At 30.4% G+C, this 18,980-nt stretch overlaps 1 protein-coding gene across 1 annotated transcript in view; it reads right to left on the bottom strand.

Moving 5' to 3' along the window:
• LOC123010440 (homeobox protein invected-like) overlaps positions 1–18,980 on the bottom strand; it is a 49,587-nt gene that overhangs the window by 25,013 nt on the left and 5,594 nt on the right. The gene's annotated exons all lie outside the window — the stretch shown is intronic.

The raw sequence follows: 18,980 nt of genomic DNA, 5'->3' as shown, positions 1-18,980 counted from the left end.
TTTTGTTATTTGGCATTTGTTTAGGTGTACATATAAAGGTACCAAATTTTGTAATTTTATCTATTCTGAAATATTAGGAAAAACCCTTTAAAAAACGTACCTTTTTTGGGGGTGTAGCTCCCTTTCATAGCATTTTTCGAAACACTTTTGTCTTAAAATTAAATATTCTATCAACTATTTAAATTTGTACCTAACAATAAAAATGAACCACTGTATAATTAACAGATGAAAGATTAATTCACAAAAATTTAAAATTAACTCACTAAAATAACAAAAAAAACAAATTTTTAACACTTATAACACTATAGTGCTCAGCATTTCGAGGGGTTTGAACCCCCTAATCCCCCCCTTGGGTACGGCCCTGATCTAGCGTTACCTACACAAAGCGTATAATAAGCAAAAATAATGAAAATTTTCTAGAGGCGAGCAGTAATTGCGACATAAAATTATAAGTCGTACTACATGACGATGTTGATGAACGGAGTTAACGGCGGTCTTTAGACTCATCGTCTCCGTCAGAACCTATACAGAAACGAAACGACTAAATCAACAGCACGGTTCGGTAGTATATCGCGTGCCGCAGACCACACACGTAGAAAGTTGTTAAATAAAACATAAAGCACGTTAACTGTTCGTCCTTTATTTTCCCATTACTTGGCTTTTTTATAAGACAGAGATAAGCATGCGGCCGTACTTCGCACAATATTCCATACGGCAAAGACCGCCATCAAACAGGACGTGTCAAAAATCTTGAACAACTCAGGTCATTGTTACCGTGAACCAACGACGAAACCGCCGGAAACTTAGTGACATCAAGAGCTAATAAAAATTTTGCCATTAATTTAAACTATATTTCACATTCTGATAAAGTGAATACAGGGCGATTCAGATAAGATAATGAGCCTGACGATCTGGCGATGCAACCCAAAAAACAAATTTCGTTTACGAATCCAAATTAACATCTTATGTCACTTTGACATCAGCGCAGAGAACGATCATTAGTTCCATTTGGTTCTCGCGGAATGATAGAGAAATTAGAAAATTCTTTTCGATGTAAACCCAACAAAATGTATAAAAATGAAATATTTTAAAGGTAGGCAAACAGTTTTTTTTTTTTTTATAAATCATAAATTTCTTGTCAAAGCACTGTCATGGCAATATAAGATAACTTGAATTGCAAATGCAAATCGTAATTAAAATTAGATCAATTTGTTTTTGGGGTTGCATCGCCAAAACGTCGTGTTCATTATCTTATCTTAATCACTGGGTACTATAGTTTTAATTTATTTTAAAAAATTGTAAGTTTTACTCGTGTTGTTTATACTTTTGTTACACATTATTCTTATTAGATTAGGTATACTTCTTCATATTCGATACCACGTACCATCTTCAGTGCTAAATTATTATATTAATGTAAAAAGGAATTACCGAATAAATAAAAAAAATAGAAAAACTTAGGAAATTTTTTGTCATAATTTGTGAAATTGAAAAACTTCAAAAAACGTTAAAGTTGAAACATTTAAAAACGTTTACGGTACCGGTATTAAAATAGTATAAAGCATTATTTTAATATAAAAACAAATGAAAGACCAGTCAACTAAACAAATTTTGAAACAAAATGATTGCTAAATGGAAAATTGATCAAAAATTCAATCTTCAAACTTTAACTTTATAGTTCATAGAAAATGTTACAAATTGTGAGTTTTCCGTTGTAAGTTTTTGGTCTCTACGTACTTTAAAATTTTATTATGTCGTTGGATTATAAAATGAAGATGAATCTTTCAAATTCAACATTGATTTACATACGAGTACAAAAAATACAGCGAGTATACAGGGTGATTCACGAGGAATTATGAGCCTGACCAAATTCTCGATGCAACCACCATTACTTTTCGCAAGTTGCTTTGCGACAAATGTAATGTTGGTTGCATAGAGAATTTGGTCAGGCTCATTATTTCTCGTAAATCACCTTGTATACTTATAGTTTGCAGCCACTTTTACGCTCAATAATTTTCCGTTAATTTTTAACATCTTATTACTCATAGAAGTCATAGAAGCAATTTTCCTAACTGGCTTTTTCCCACGATACTCCGTTCTTCTTAAAGATTAAAGTTGTAAGAAAGGTAAGTTTCACAGATAATCATAGTCATAAAAGCAGCAATATCTGTTATCTTAGTAAGTGTTTATTCGAAAATCATATTCATTAAACTAAAATTTGGCACTTACTATACAAAAAAATCTCGTTTTTGTTCTTTTACAATCACCAACTTATTGTACATTAACAAAACCCCTGTCGTGCTTTAAAAAAATGAATTGTACTATTCTGTATCAGATGCAGCCAGAGATGTTTCAAAATGAGGTCGGAATGATTCTTATTATAATTATTTAAAAAAAAAATCTTATCAACCAATCGTAATGAAAAAAAATTTCAAATCGACCAGTAGCATCAAACTTACACTGAAAATTGCAGACCCTATGGAAGAACCAATCTGAATTTAGTATTTAATATGATTACTATAGCAATTTTCCGGAAATTTTTTGACTTATTAGCTAAAATTAATAAGTGGAAATTTTTTTGACACAAAAACTAACCTCAGATATTTAGTAAAATTTTATTTTAAACATCAAAAACTAAGACCTACTTACTTAAACTCTTGATGTCATGCAATTTTTACCGAATTCTGCTCGAGCATTGATTGAATCCCGAAATTTTTTCTCGTGATTGGCAAATCTCGAAAAAATTTCCAGAAACCATCAATGCACTTGGGATATTATAAGTGATAAGGTAGAAGTGATATTATAAGGTAGACAATCTGCAATTTTGATGCTATTGATCGATTTGAAATTTTTTCACATTACGATTGCTAGGCCAGTACAGCGACTATTTTTTCATAAATGTAATACATGGTTTATAAAATAATCACTACATTCATGATTCATCATGTACATTCATCCTTATTGCTATTAAAAAATCCCATTCATGCACTTTGTCTATTCGTGAAATTCCTATAGCAACAAATATTGGTGCATCTAGTTAAAATTATCAAAAAATTATCATCACTTATGTAATTACTCTTGAAAATAACCTTTCACATTGTGACTACCGAAGTTGCATACAATAATAAATCTGTTAAGACATAGTACATCAATCACTGTGATTGTTTAGATAGACTTATTGTCATGATTTTTACCTTTAAAGCAATAAATTGAAAAAAAATAACGATTAATGTTTCTCACTGTGATTGATAGATAGATTTATCGTGAACTATTTAAATAATTGACTACATGACCTTATATACCTTACTGAGAAGAATCTAGGTAACTAGAATTAACAAAAGCAATTAAAGAATATACAAAATTCCTGCGTGATGTAGGTTAGTAGAAAATTCATTGTTGAAATATATTGCAATATAAATTACATAAGTTTAAAAGCAATTTATATTTATATTTTAAAACAGCTTGAGCTATCGAGTGTGAAAAGATTGAACAACTGGTCATTGTGTGAAGTTTTAGACCCGATCGTACCTAAATTACCCAAATAGATCAGAATTCGTTTTAGCATCCAATCTACGTATACAAAAGTCTTTGTTTTAATTAAGTTTTTGTAAACTTTCTGTTGTTTTACGTAACAAAAAAAAGTGTACGAAACGTTTAAAAAATAAACTATAAAAATGTGAAATCAAAGCTCTTTATTTTATCTTTATATGTGCTACAATTAGCACTCAGATTTAATTACAAATTCAGATTTAGGTGAAAAGAGGTTAAAGCATCCCGCAGCGATAATATCCCCATAACTTGCATAATAAGCCGTTTCTTTCAAAAAGTGCAAATTTAAATCAAGCAAAATGGCTTTTTCGTCTGCCTCTCGACGACGAAAACAATTTATTGTTTCTTTTTGAATTCCTCGTCTTTAATTAAGGGTGGATATGAGCGCATACCTGTATAATAAAGCCCGGTCAAAGGTTTAGAGTCTCGATTATGGGAGTCATATACCCCCGTTTTAACCTACCACATGGCATTCCTCGAGATACATTTCTCTGACTCATATACAGCCAGACAAAAAAGTACCATTATTTATTTTTATGGCTCGAGGCCACCGGAATGAAGTGTGATGGCTTAATTTTCACAGGACCCTAGCTTTTGACAGTTTATAGAGTGTCTAAGCTGCAGAAAAATGTTGACGAGGACAGCAACATTGTAGAAAATATCGCAATTTATAGCGGAAAAATTACAAAAACAATTAATAAATCAGTAAGTGATTTATGTGGTTTCATGGTTTCATGTGCTGCATTATAATAGAGTGATGAGACTTGCTGCCAAGGCGACATACGAGAATATACTCATAGAAGCAGAAGAAAAAGCGACAATTGATAGAAAAAAATCACAACGTAAAAGGCCCAACAGTGAGAAGAGAATATTGCACAAAATGCTTTCATTTCTTAATGATATGAAAACCGATTTTTGTAAAATTTGATAAATAATACTGAGTTTATGAGTGATGGCTTCCTGGACTTCCACAAGCAAGCATCAATCTTATTCTTGTACATTGCGGAAACCTGTAATGGTTTATTATTGCTTCATCTAAGCTATTATTAGACTTTAATTACTGATTTTGCAAAGATTTTCAATAACGACAGAGCATCAGAGCAATTTGAAAGTTTTGAACAGTTTAGCGTTAATTATTAGTGAAAAAATCACAAAAATTTAATATACCTAAAAAAATTAATAAAAAGCAAAAATTTATATAAACACTTCTGATTAATTTCTTGTTGTTACTAAAGTTTTTTTATAGTTTAGTGCTATAAACGCCACTTTAGACATGAACTTTATTAGGCACGAGTGAAGCGCAGTGGAGAAGTTTATACACGTGTTACATACTATACTTTTTTTACGACCACCACAAAAAAATTACTTAAATTAAAAATTAAATTCAAACTTCCCACTTGTGCGTTATTTGTCACTTTCTGTGTTATTTAATATACTAATAATTAAGGCTCGGATTATATGCAAAATGCATATTTGTTATTAAGAGGTATATCAACAAAATTGTAAGTTTTCTATGCAAATCTAATGTTTTTTGATTAAAATAAGCCACTTAAAAAATGCATATTTTGCATATTTTGGCAACTTCGCGCATATTTTAGGAAATAATGCATATTTTCTTCAAATCACTAATTTCCGATTAGAAATTTCAGTTCAAGTAAAAAATTGGCGAGTTTAAGAAAAATGATCCGATTACAAAATATGTTAAAGAGAAAACAACCAGAGAACCAAACCAAACGTTTTTTTTTTTAATAATTTGCCTCAGGAAAATAATTTTAATTTTTAATTAATAAAAAGTAGATAGTCTCTAACACAGTTGTTTTTGGGAGAGTATACAAAACATTTTTTTAGTGGGTTACCATTTAAAAAAATTAAAATTTTTGTAGAACTTAAAAACAAAAAAAATTCGAAAAATTTTATTCTTGATTAAACATTTAATTCATCAATTAGTTTAAAAATAAATAAATAGTTTAACCAAAAAATGTTTGGTTCCATACTTTTGTTTAAAGGGATGTGATCTGAAAAGTACAGATTTCTTAGAAAGGTTTAATTACTAGGTTATTGAAATGGCTTGTCTTAGGCAAAACCAATTTATTTATTCTATTTCGTTCATCGTGTGCGGTTCAAGATGATGAAAATACAAACTTTAGTGCATTCGAGGATAAAAACTTATTCCAACTTTGATTTTTTATTGTTAAAAGTTTTACATATCGATGCATATTTGGCATATATTCGAGCATATTTCTTAATATCTTGTTTATATTTTTGTGAAAAGACGTGCATTATACAGGGTGCACCAGAACTCGCGCCCCAGAGAAAAATTTCAAGTAAGATAGGAACATGAAAAAAAATGTTTAAAAAATTCTATCTGTCAAAAAATTTTGACATTTATTTTTTGACATTTGACATTTTTTTATATCTATTTAATGATACTGATGATCTTGTATATGTTTTTTTACAATTATTTAGTAAAGGGACAAAAATTTTGCCAATAAAAGCCACAAATAACATTGAACAGAGTTACAATTTAGGATAGATACAGCTTCCTTGTTTCCTCTTTTAAGAGCCTATAGCAAAAAAACTTGAAAAATTATTTTTCCAACAGAAATAAATAGAGTCAAAGTGCAAACTTTAAACCCTCATAACTTCAAAATTTTTATAGATAATTTTTTTTAACAATTTTTCCATGTTCCTAGTATCTTACCTTATATGGCATTTTTTTCTAGGGCGCGAGTTCTGGCGCACCCTATATATGCGCATATTTTACGGATTTTTCGTGCATATAATCCGAGCCTTACTAATAATATAAACATTTCTTCCCAAAAAACAAACATGTTAGGTATAATGTGCTAAAAGTGATTCATCACCGTATCTGTTTCCATCGTCACTCCAGTCCATTTTTTAAGTCATATTCCTATTTTCATGAATGCTTTACACGAAATAATTAAATTCGAAATTCGAAATAATAAAAGACAATTAACTGACTTAACACACAGCCCCCTTTCATCGGCCCAGAATCCGACAAGCCACCTTGTCTCAGCTCATTTGATAAACGTCCCCAACCCCAGAAATAATCGTTGAATGTTAATCGTGTGAGCCGATATGATCTGATGATGAGTGGTTTGTTTTTTTTTTTTTGAGAAAGTCAGAGGACGATCCGTCAAGTCAGATCAGAGAGATCACAATTCATCAGGGGGCCCGTGGGTTGCTATGCCGTATTCATTCATAGCATCGTGAGCTTCTTGGGTGGTCCAACGAACGGCTCGCGCTCAACTCCAATGAGCTATTATATTCGGCTATGTGTAGACTGTTGCTGTGTCCCTCAGCACAAAACAACATACTAACACGAAATTCGCCATTTATGCAAATACACGGCCATACATGCACACACAAAAAAGGAAATTAATACGCCTAATTAGGGTGTGGGCTTAGACAGGGAGACCCCAAGGAATTGGACTCAGACGCATGACAAAACTCGCTCACTGATTAAAGGCAAAACGGACCGAGATCGCCTTTTATAAACCAAATTAAAAACAACAAGAAATAAAAAATCTTTAAACGGAAATGCTTTATTATCACAGCAACTGCTTGAAAAAAAAATCAAATGATAAATTAATTAGGTGTTACCTCAAAGGTTTTCCATATTCTTTTGTATTTTATGCATCTATATCTTTTTTTAGTTAAGGTTGTTTGATTTATCAGGTATAAAATCATAAAACTATATGACAAATAGACATAAATATTGTATAAGTCGGTAATTGTCCAGTTTTAAATTTAGTCCATATTCAGAGTATAATGTGGACCAGGTGATTCACGTAACATGATGACTTGATGAGTCTTAAAGAAAATAAAATGTATACAGTAGAACCCCTCTATAACGAGAACTCAAGGGGCTAACGTATAACCGATTTTCGTTATAAACAGTCGTGGATAATAAAAGTGTTGCTACTATGCAAATTATTTTATTGAATACGAATATTAAAAAAAAGTTTAAAACAATATTTAAACAAAAATAATTTTTGTTTGTTTTTTGTAATGATGCATTTTTATCTTATCAATTGAACTTTCCAATTGTACAAGGCTATTGAAAAATACATCGTGGTTAGGTGGAAGTACAAAAAAAATCATCTCTAGAGAATCCCAAATTTTTCTGCAAATTGTTCTTCTTTTTCTTTTAACACATTGGATTCGCGATTCACTTCAAACCAAGTAAGAACGGTTTTATCTAATTTAGCATTTTTTGCAGTATGTAACTTCTTCATTTTTGACAAAAATTCAACAGCTGAACTCGTAATCTTGTTCCTGTTCTTTAAAATTGTTGGTAATGGAGAACTGGTTAAATTTTTTTCTTTGTAGATTACAGCTTCTTTTTTACTACTTTCAAACTCTTTTATTATTGATATTTTTTCTTTTATACAAAATGTTTTTCTTTTCGAGGACGACATATTGATACAGAAAGACGAAGTGTTCTCTGCTTGAAAAGTTATTCAAGACTGAGAAAGTGAGAAAAATAAGACCATTAGCACGCAAAAACAACATTTCCAAAAAAATTCTAGTACACAATACGTAACGGAGACTCGCAGAATTTTTATTTCTTCTAAAAACGTTCGTTATAACCGATCTGTTTCGCAAATTTCTCAGAATTTCTCGCTATTACCGTAAAAGTTTTGCTATATCAATCTCAATTCCAGAAAAATACTCGCTATAGAGGGAGAATTTTACATGAAGTATAGTACACAAAACGGCAAGGGACCAGACGATTTACTCGTTATAGCCGATTTTTCGTTATAACTGGGACTCGTTATAGAGGAGTTCCACTGTATTTAGAAATATGTATTTAGACTTTTTTAATTTTTTTTTTGATTTGCACGTTCCTATTCAAATATCCTTTTTTTAAATGGAAGGCTCCATTTTTTTTCACTAAATGAAAGAAAATTTTGAATAGGAAGGTGCAAAAATTTAAAAAAAGTTTAAATATTTTGAAAACAGTTATACTCCGGTATAAAAAAGCTAATAAAAACTTTCTCAAAATCATTTAAGAAATCTAAAAACGTAATAAAAATATAGCTTTTTATTTAAAATAATAAAGTTGATACCTACTTTCAGTGTAACCGTAAGTGCTGCCATTTAATCGATTATGGCTGTAAACTAAATTTTTGTAAATATCATTGTTAGAACTCTCAATATACTGCTAATGTGGAGTTTAGTCGGAACGGCCTGTCTTTAATTACAAGTATTTTAAATATTATTTAAATTTAAATATTATTTTAAATAGCCCCATACTGCAAAGACCACTTTCGAAATATTCTTTTATTAGCTTTGTCATTAATTAATAACCCTGTTAAGATAGACCAGGCAACAAAAACGAAACTTGCATTACATAATTTTAATATAATTAATGAACAATTGCTGACTTGGAACAATAATTCACGTCAAACATTCAATTTTTCCCAACCTATATAAATGACGTCATAAGTGGTTAATAAACTCCATTCCAGAAACCTCCAAACTGTCATTAATTATTATTTTCGATTCCATAATAAATTAGGTAATTTGCATTAGAGAGTCAAAAATTCTGTAAGAATAATAGATTAGAATAAATGATATTTGTCCTGTAATTTTAAATTATGCAAAGTTGAAAATGAAAATAATGATGTTTGTATATTTGTTATATAACAGTTTGTTAAAATTTTAATAAGATGCGAGATTTTAATTAATGGGACGGGTCTACAGGATAAATAATAGTTAAACTGAGGCTTTTAGAGAACGATTTTACACCATTTCATGTACTAATCATTTTATGAGAGCAATGAGGGCATTACCAAACAATGTCGTAAAAATGTTGAGCTACAAGGGCAATTCAGATATCACTGGCCCTGACATAGATGGCGTTGATTTAAAGATTTGCAACTAATGTTACTTAATTGTCAGTTAATAGTGATAAGTCACATAAATTTTGGTTGATGTATGTTATTGTATTATTAAGTTAGAGTCTCAAAGGTTACCGAGTGACAAAAACGCATTCAACTAGTCATTTGAGAGACAAACTTCACCCTCATTAATCGAGATCCTTCCTAAAAAGATTCGTTACTGGAAATAAAACTTGGGTTTATCACTATGATCCTGAGTCAAAAAGACAGAACATGTTTCGTGTATATGAGGGGAAAATCAACTGTTGTTTTTTCTAATTTTTTATCTTATTGTTATTATGTAATATTATGTTAAGTTATTAAATAAAAAACTAAATTTAAATCATGGTTACAGTTTTTGGAACTCCGAAAGAATTATTGTCGTATACGTTTTACCACATAGTCATATTACAACTGGGTAATAGTATGCTGCTTTAATTTCAAAACTGCGTGATTCTGTCAAAAAAAAAAAGAGATGAAAACTCAGGTTCATCATCAGGACAATGCTCCTGTGCATGAGAGCTGTGTGTCGAGCTTTAAACTTTTTGAACCGTCGACCTATTCTCAAGATTTAGCTTTTAGTGACTAATTTATTTAATAAAAAAGAACATCTTTGTGGGATTGCTTTTCTGGATGATGAAACGGTAACGACAGTCGTGGACAAATAGTTTGCAATCCAAGACAAAACATTTTTTTCTGAGGGCGTTAAAGCTTTTCACCACTGTTATACCAAGTGTGTCAACGTCTTAAGAGACTATGTTAAAAAATAAAAAAATCCATCCTTCCAAGTCGTTCACTATGTCAGAGATACCTAGTAGGTAGTACTTGAATTGCCTTCGTACCGACGGAGTGCTCGAGGTTTTCTAATATGTATGTACTTCAAATTTTGTGTTTGTAATAGATTTCTTAGAATGGTAGCTATTTCTACTATAAACAACCTACAAAGTTAAATACTCTCAAAGACCATAAAAACTTAGACAAACTTTACTTGTTTTATCTGAATCTTTCATCAAGAATTACTTCTTGGTCTTTGCAAAACTAGAAAGTACAAATTGTCGTTTAATTTATAACCAGAAATGGGTGTATATATTTAAATTTATGATAATCTTTTATCGATGACATTTACATTTGATTTTGAATCCATATTGAATTTATTTGTGGAATTAATGTTGCATAAATGCTTTTACAGGTGGTCTAAAAATAAATGATTTTTTAACAATAATAATCGTAAAAATATTTTTTCTACCTACTCTCACATCTAAAACACGGATTATCGTATATGTTTCTATAACGCTAAGTGACCATTTATATACATCTTGACTAATATGCGTATTGGTTACGTTGCTAATAGCAACCGTCGTATTAGTCCCAGGTTAAAGTTTGCTTTGTTATTTAATTTAATTCTTAATTTAAGTAATATTTTTGTGGTGGTCGTAGAAAAAGTATAGTACGAGTATAACACGAGTATAAATTTTTCTAGCGATTCTTTTTTGGCGTTTATAGCACTAGTTACATAATATACTATTATTGTGTATAGTGTCTATGACTAAACAATGTTTAGTTACCTGTTTCCAACTATAAAACTAAAAAGTTATAATTTTCGTCTGCAAAAGTAGTCGCATTTATACTTAAACTAGCACCATGTTTATACCGATTGGACTAAATTTTGTATTTCTAATACATATACGACATTTTTTCCAATACTTAATTTAGAATTTTTTTATATACTGAAGTCGAAATCTACCGAGTCACCAGTTTTTATGTTGCAGTAGTAGTAAATTGTAGACGCAGTTTTGTAGTTTATTGCAAAAAGTTATTGACAGTTCTAACAACAAAGAATTTTTAATTTTGTGAGAAATATAAACCACAAGCATAATTGTCAAAATTAGTCCCCCGAAAAACAAATCTTTTCCTCAGGCTAAATAATATCTCGATTATGCTCTTAATACATATTGACCCAAGCAACAAAGACAGACCATTCTAACTTAAAAAATAGCAAAATTTAGTTGATTTAAATAAAAATCTTTTTTGGTCATAATTAGCTAATTCATTCATACGAGTAACACTATAAAGAAAGTGAGTAGCAGCTAGACATTTATTTTTCTACTTAAGTACATTATAGTATATTACATAATGAGCACGGAAAGTGACAAATAACACATAAATGAGCAGTTCTAGAAGCCCCACGAGTGCGTCAGACACTTTCCTGTGAGTTATGCACACTATTTTACCCACGACCCCCCAATTCCACAACAAAAAAATACCATTATTTTCAATGAAACGACTTCATGTTTCTGTTAAATATCTAAGATCGGAGTTATTAATATTAAATACTTACTTAATTAAGCTAATTTAGCTTTAAATAGTCGGTGGTTACAATTACAAAACTTTGCGTCAATTTTGAAGCATAAAGAAAATCAAAAGCAATGCACATGGCCAACAAACAGCCAATCACACGCAATTTGCGAGACGCGCCGAGGGGTCTACGCCAATCGCACAACCTCTTACGTTATGGTTATAACACACACGTGTGTTAGAAAAATAATGCGATTCGTTCGATATCGTCAATTTTCGTGAGTAATTGACTGTAAGTATGGAAAATGTCACTTTCGTATATGGTTGTAGGAAAAATTATAATTAGTATAACATTTTTAAGTGTTTATTTCTCAATTGAATATAAAATGAGTTACGATGCCTTCGTTGCATGGTTGGAATGAAAGTAAGTAACTATAGATATTGGTTACTTTTTTAATAAAAAAAAAATGTGTTAAACGTCAAGAGCTTTACCTCGTATTTGTTAATGCACATACAAAATCTGAATTCTGAAACGAGTCATATTTTTATTGTGGAATTTAATTTGCATATTGCATGTAGCTTAGATATGGACATTATTCGTTTCAATTTCAATAAATTATGAAACTCAAAAATCAAATGTTCTGAACAGTAGGTATAAAATTGCGTGTATTTCCGGTGTTGACAAGCCATAAATAAATATATTCTAAACGATTCGTTGGATTTTTTCACGCTCGAAAAAGTCGAAGACGTGTCGGCTCGGTGGGTTTATCTTAAGTAAGTGTCATGTACGGCCCCTTTTTAAATTTATTACAAAAAATATTTTATATCGGCGTGAAATTCAATATTGACGTTGTAAAACGGTTGGTCTAAGCACCGCGACATAAATATTATTACATAAGCAAAGCCTATAAAAGATGTGTTATGAGATTGTGGAGTCACTTAGTTATTCATTTATGTTTTATTGAGCTTTTATTAAGCTTTTTATATTTCTGTAAACACAGCTTCTTAAATTTAAGAGTACTGTTGATTGAAAAAGGCAAGACGGCGACTACACCCACGTCCTATTTACCATCGGCCGATTAAGATGTAAAATAGCAAACTTTTGAGATAAACAGGCACTAATCTCGTGTCCGCCTCTTCGGTAAACAATGAAATCCTGAATAATTTATTAACTTTTTCTGCATTTTGGCTGCACCTCCATGCTCCGAAATCCGGCAATTTATTAAAATATTTTTTAACATTATCAGAGGCAACTTAATAGCTTTTTTATGGTGTCCATAAAACCATCCACCCACACCTCGACTGTCTTTTCAATTACATTAAAAGCACGTTCTTAGAAGACACCATCATTATCAGATTTAATCGAATTAAAAAATGATCCTGTCCTTTGCGAATCCTCCCAATGATAACGGAGACAAGGCTCGACACATCTCTAATGAGAAAATTTGTAACCTTCCAATTTATCTTGCGGTGAATAAGTGAATGTGTGTCAGTGTGTGTGTTCTAGTTATTATGTGGGCTTAACTTAAGTCTATTTTAGTCCGGCAAGAAACGCTATAAATATTGGGAAGGTGTGCGGTCTAACACTCCAACTTGTGTAATGTGTGTTTTGGAATAGTGTAAAGGTGTTAAAGTTTGTTTGCTGAAGGTGGGTGGGCTCTAATCTCGGCCCTGAAATGTTTTATTCAGACCCGAGAGTTGAATTATAGATCATAATAGAATTGGACTGCTATTGTTTACACACGTACTCAAGTAAAATAGAACAAATGAAATGCTCGGTGACACAAAATCAATACCTAAAAAAGGAATTTCAAATTAGTGAAATAAAAATTTTGACGTCCTATTATTGCTTTTTACAAGAACTGAATTCTGTTGCAGGAATTTTTATAACCTTAAAATAGCCTACATGCCATATTTACTTATAACACGTGCTAAACTAAAAATAAAATAATAACTCTAAAAATGCTTCATTAAAGAAATTTTTAGTTATTGTTTGTTATTTAAATTTATTATAGGTACACAATATGTATATCTGATGATTACAAAATGATTTAGTTTATATGTATTCCAAAACTAGTGTTGCGCCTATAGAGCTGCTAAAGGTCGTAATATAGTAGCCTATACAGGCTGCGCCAGAACTCGCGCCCCAGAGAATAATGCCATAGAAAGTAAGGTAGCAAGAACATGGAATTTTTTTTTAAATTGTAGCTATAACAATTTCGAAGTTATGAGAGTTTAAATTTTGCATTTTGACTCTATTTATTTCTGTTGGAAAAATAATTTTCCAAGTTATTTTTGCTACAGGCAATTAGAAGAAGAAACAAGGAACCTGTATTTTAAATTGTAACTCTGCTTAATTAACATTAACAATATTAACATATTTGTAGCTTTTATTGCTATTTTTTTTACTTTACCAAATAATTATAAAAAAAAACATATACAAGATCATCAGTGTCATTAAATAGACATAAACAAATGTCAAAAAATATATGTCAAAAATTTTTGACAAATAGTTTTTCTCTTGGGCGCGAGTTCTGACACAGCCTGTATAAGACTAAAAAGATTAAAGCTCCAATGTTTTTCTAATAATACCCGAACATACAGGGTGTGCCAGAACTCACACCCCAGAGAAAATTTTCAAGTAAGGTAAGATACCAGGAACACAGAAAAAATGTTTAAAAAATTCTATCTGACAAAAAAATTTGACATTTGTTTTTGGACATTTGACATTTTTTTATGTCTATTTAATGATACTGATGATCTTGTATATGTTTTTTTACAATTATTTTGTAAAGGTACAAAAATTTTGCCCATAAAAGCTACAGATAGCATTGAACAGAGTTACAATTTAGGATACAGCTGTTTCCTCTTTTAATAGCTTATAGCAAAAAAAACTTGGAAATTTATTTTTCCAACAAAAATAAATAGAGTCAAAGGGCAAAATTTAAACCCTCATATCTTCGAAATTTTTATAGAAAGTTTTTTTTAACATTTTTTCCATGTTTCTGAGATCTTACCTTTTATGGCATTTGTTTCTGGGGCGCGAATTCTGGGGCACCCTGTATTTACATACTTAATACAATCATGTAAAAGTAAAAACATTATAGAAAATAAAAATATAAAAAAATATTGTTTATAGCTTTTATTTAAAAAAAGTACCTACTAAAAAGTAAAATACAGGGCAATTCAGATAATAATGAGCCTGACGATCTGACGATGCAACCCAAAAAACAAATTTCATTTACGCCTTTGATTCAATTTAAATTAGAATTTGCAAGTTAAATCCAAGTAATCTCACTCTCACATCAGCGCAGAGAACGATCATTAGTGCCATTCAGTTTTTGTGGAATGATAGAAAAATTCGAGAAGTCTTTTCGATGTAAATCCAATACAAAATGTATAAAAGAATGAAACAGTAAAGGTAGGCAAACAGTTTTTTTTTTTATAAGTCATAAATTGCTTGTCAAAGCACTGTCAGAGCAAAGCTGTACCTACATTTGACCAGACCCATCTATAGGTATTTTGATGCGCTGAATCCAAATACAAAGTCCGTTTGGCCCATACACCCTCAAAATTTTGAGTAAATTGCAAAAAACTTCTTAAATTTTCTAAAAATTGCAATTATAAAAATGAAGAAAATTTTATTGAACTATTGTCGTATCAAGAACAAATTACTCCCTAGAATTTAGGGATATTCGTGAATAGGTCGCCATAAATTTGGTTAGGTTGGTTTTTGGTGACAAACAAAAGATATCGTAATCAGTGTCAAAATTTAGGTTAAGTTGCCTGTCAGCTTGTATGGATAATTCGATTGATAGCTGACAGCAGGTTGACAGAAAACGTCAAACGTCAACTACAAGGGGTAACCAACCCTAAGCATTCAAAATTACTTCTGAAAATTCTAGTTACAAACAACATGAAAAACGTAATTTTCCTAAAAGTTCAAATCCTAGGTGGTAATTTCTTGTTGACAAATCTGTAGATCAAATATTTTCTATGTATTTCTATATATTTTTAGTAAATTTAGCGTTTTTTCGCAATTTACGTCTTTTTTTTTTGAGTTATAAAGCTGTCTTTCATCTAGTTTCAAACAACTCTAGCAATCGTTATAGTCTTTTTAACAGCTTTAAATACGTAATAGTTATTTTCGTCGTATTAAATTATCATATGAGCAACGGAATCTTGATTCAGAGAGGGCCTTTTATCGGTTAATCGGTATACTCTTAAGCAATCCACTTTTCCGGTAGGTATTTTAAATTTAGATTAGGTCTCGTAATTTATTTCTTTAGTTGTGTTAATAATTCGTTGTTGTAGATTACCTAGATCAGCAACAGGAATTTTGAAAATTGTGTTTTTCAAAAGTGGCCATTAAAAAGTCACAGGGGTAATATCGCATAACCTCGGAGGCTAAATTATCTCTGTATTTAAACTAATCATGCGATTCCAAAGAAATTTCGTTGCTCCCCTTTACCATATTTATAAAAATTAATATTCAAATTCCGAAAATGTCAATATTTGAAGGTTGAAATTTAAACTGTAAAAGATGTCAAAAAGTCGAGCGTTAAAGACATTCGGGGAGTCGGGCTGTTTTAAAACTTCTTGTTATTTAAATCATTTTTGAGTTTTTGATAATCAGAACTTTAGTTACTCGCTTCTTAAACACAATGACTAATTAATAAATTTTTGCTCAGTTAAAGACTTGATCTATCTACAAAATGTACAGGAAACCAAGCAGACAAATAATTTCCCGCCCGGTAGGAGTCACAAAGCCGAAAATTCTTCAATAATGGCATTTTGTGCTTATTAATGATTCAAAATTTTATAATTTACTTAATGTACACAATATATCCGTAGGTAAGAAGGTTAATAAGTCTTTGTTGTAGCGCGACCTCTACCTAACATTCATAAAATTCCAAGAGAATATAAATTTAGCACAACGTTAAAATCGTAAGTGGTCGAAGACACACTGAATCATAACATTGAAGTAATAACGTATCTTCGAGCCACACTCGTAATTACACTTCATTTCCAAATTCACCGATTGAAAATACAAAAGCTTCCCCTAATTATGTTTGACAAAGTTGTATGTTTTCGTACCGCAAAACCTGTAATTACAAGAAATTACTGCTTACAAGAAGTAAAATTTGGGTATGAAGCGTTTCTCATCGTTATTGTAAAAATCGATAAAAATAACACCCTCTTTTAAGTTAAATATTTAACTGCGGCTAGCCAAACTAAACGATGTCTTCGTACCCTATCAACTTATATTTCTTTCATAATTTTAATGAATTTTTTAAATGTTCGCGTATACTACCGAAAATATAATTAATCTATAAAATCCAGGGCTATACAGACTAATTAAGGAATTAATATTTTACGGTGGGTTATTATTGAAATATTAACCGAAATGAACAATATTTACTCCTAAATGGTTGTTTAATGTGAAAATAATTAAAGTTTAATCGGTCTGTCACAAAATATAGATTTGGGAGTTACCTGTGCGCGGAAATGCCAATACCCAAACATACCTGAAACAACAAACATTAATTATTTATACAATTCGAACAGTTAAATCTCAATTCAATTAAAAATGCAATTGTTTTTGAATTAACAATTTTGTTAGGGGCGGAATACGAGTATATCTTGATTGTTTGGCTTCATTCAATTTTAAAAATATTTACATTAAATACCACGTTTATCCGAGATATAATTATGCGTAATGCTGTTGAAGACAATAAAAAAAACAACTTTTTATTATAGATTTTTATTAATTTATATTTTTATATTTAGTTTTTTTTTAAGGTTTGTTGCCTATCGCTAATTTAATTATTATCAAAATGTTAAGTCTTTTAACATGATGCATCAACATGCAATAAACCGAAGGTGATGAATTGTAGAATTTGTAATCTATTTATAATAATTACACTCATGCGGGCATTTTTTGACATTTGGCATAGTGATCACAAGTAATTACTCGTATTTTTATACAAGGTGCGCCCGAACTCGCGCCCCAGAGAAAATTTTCAAGTAAGGTAAGATACCAGGAACACGAAAAAAATGTTTAAAAAATTCTATCTGTCAAAATATTTTGACATTTATTTTTTGACATTTGACATTTTTTTATATCTATTTAAGGATACTGATGATCTTGTATATGTTTTTTTACAATTACTTAGTAAAGGGACAAAAATTTTGCCAAAAAAAGCCACAAATAACATTGAACAGAGTTACAATTTACATTGAACATAGAACATAGTTACAATTTAGGATACAGCTTCCTTGTTTCCTCTTTTAATAGCCTATAGCAAAAAAAAAACTTAAAAAAATATTTTTCCAACAGAAATAAATAGAGTCAAGGTGCAAACTTTAAACCCTCATAACTTCGAAATTTTTATAGATAAAAATTTTTTAACATTTTTTTCATGTTCCTGGTATCTTACCTTATATGGCATTTTTCTCTGGGGCGCGAGTTCTGGCGCACTCTGTATGTATGTAGGTATTTATCAAAAATATTTTGGAAGTTTGTTTCTTCTTTCTTTCACTTTTTTGCAAACATAAATCAAAATATACAGCTTGAGTCTTAACTTAGGGAATGATAAGTTATATCAAATAGTAACTAATTTGTGCTGATGATTCCACTGTCGTTATTACATTTATTCACACCACGCCTGTCAATAGCTAAGTGAATTGATCTTCTTTATTTAGGTGGGGTTGTGGTATTTTTTATTGACATTCGACAAAAATAAAACATTTTTTAACTTATATTTTATTTTTTTACTGATTATTATCATAACCGTTATTTTTACAATTCTTAATCAAACATAAAGTAATGATGAGTATTTTGCAGCTTAGCTTGGTACTCTTTGGTCGTTAGATAGTTTTTTTATTTTTGCACAACTGTCTTTTTGTTGCAAAAATCCACCTCGTTAATATAACTAATTAATTAAATTAAATTAATTTTTAATGCGTTTTTAATAACCTCGTGTGAGAATTTAAAAAAATACGTTTAAACCATAATATAATTTCGTACAATAAGATTACGTTCTATAGACTTATCTCCCGGTTTTTGGTTACTACTGTCAATAGAACAAACATTTTCTTCTGAATGACAGCTTCAACGAGGATCAGCATAATGGTAATAACTCCGCTCGTGATTGTTGCATTATATGCTTGTACGACCAGTTTTAAAATTACAGTAATTTGTAACTGATTGAATATTGACTTATTAATTTA

Source organism: Tribolium madens, unplaced genomic scaffold (assembly GCF_015345945.1).
Source record: "Tribolium madens isolate multiple individuals breed KSU strain unplaced genomic scaffold, Tmad_KSU_1.1 Scaffold_91;HRSCAF=231;Tcas5.2_LG7, whole genome shotgun sequence".
Taxonomy (NCBI): domain Eukaryota; kingdom Metazoa; phylum Arthropoda; class Insecta; order Coleoptera; family Tenebrionidae; genus Tribolium; species Tribolium madens.
This window is presented reverse-complemented; position numbering and strand designations above follow the sequence as displayed.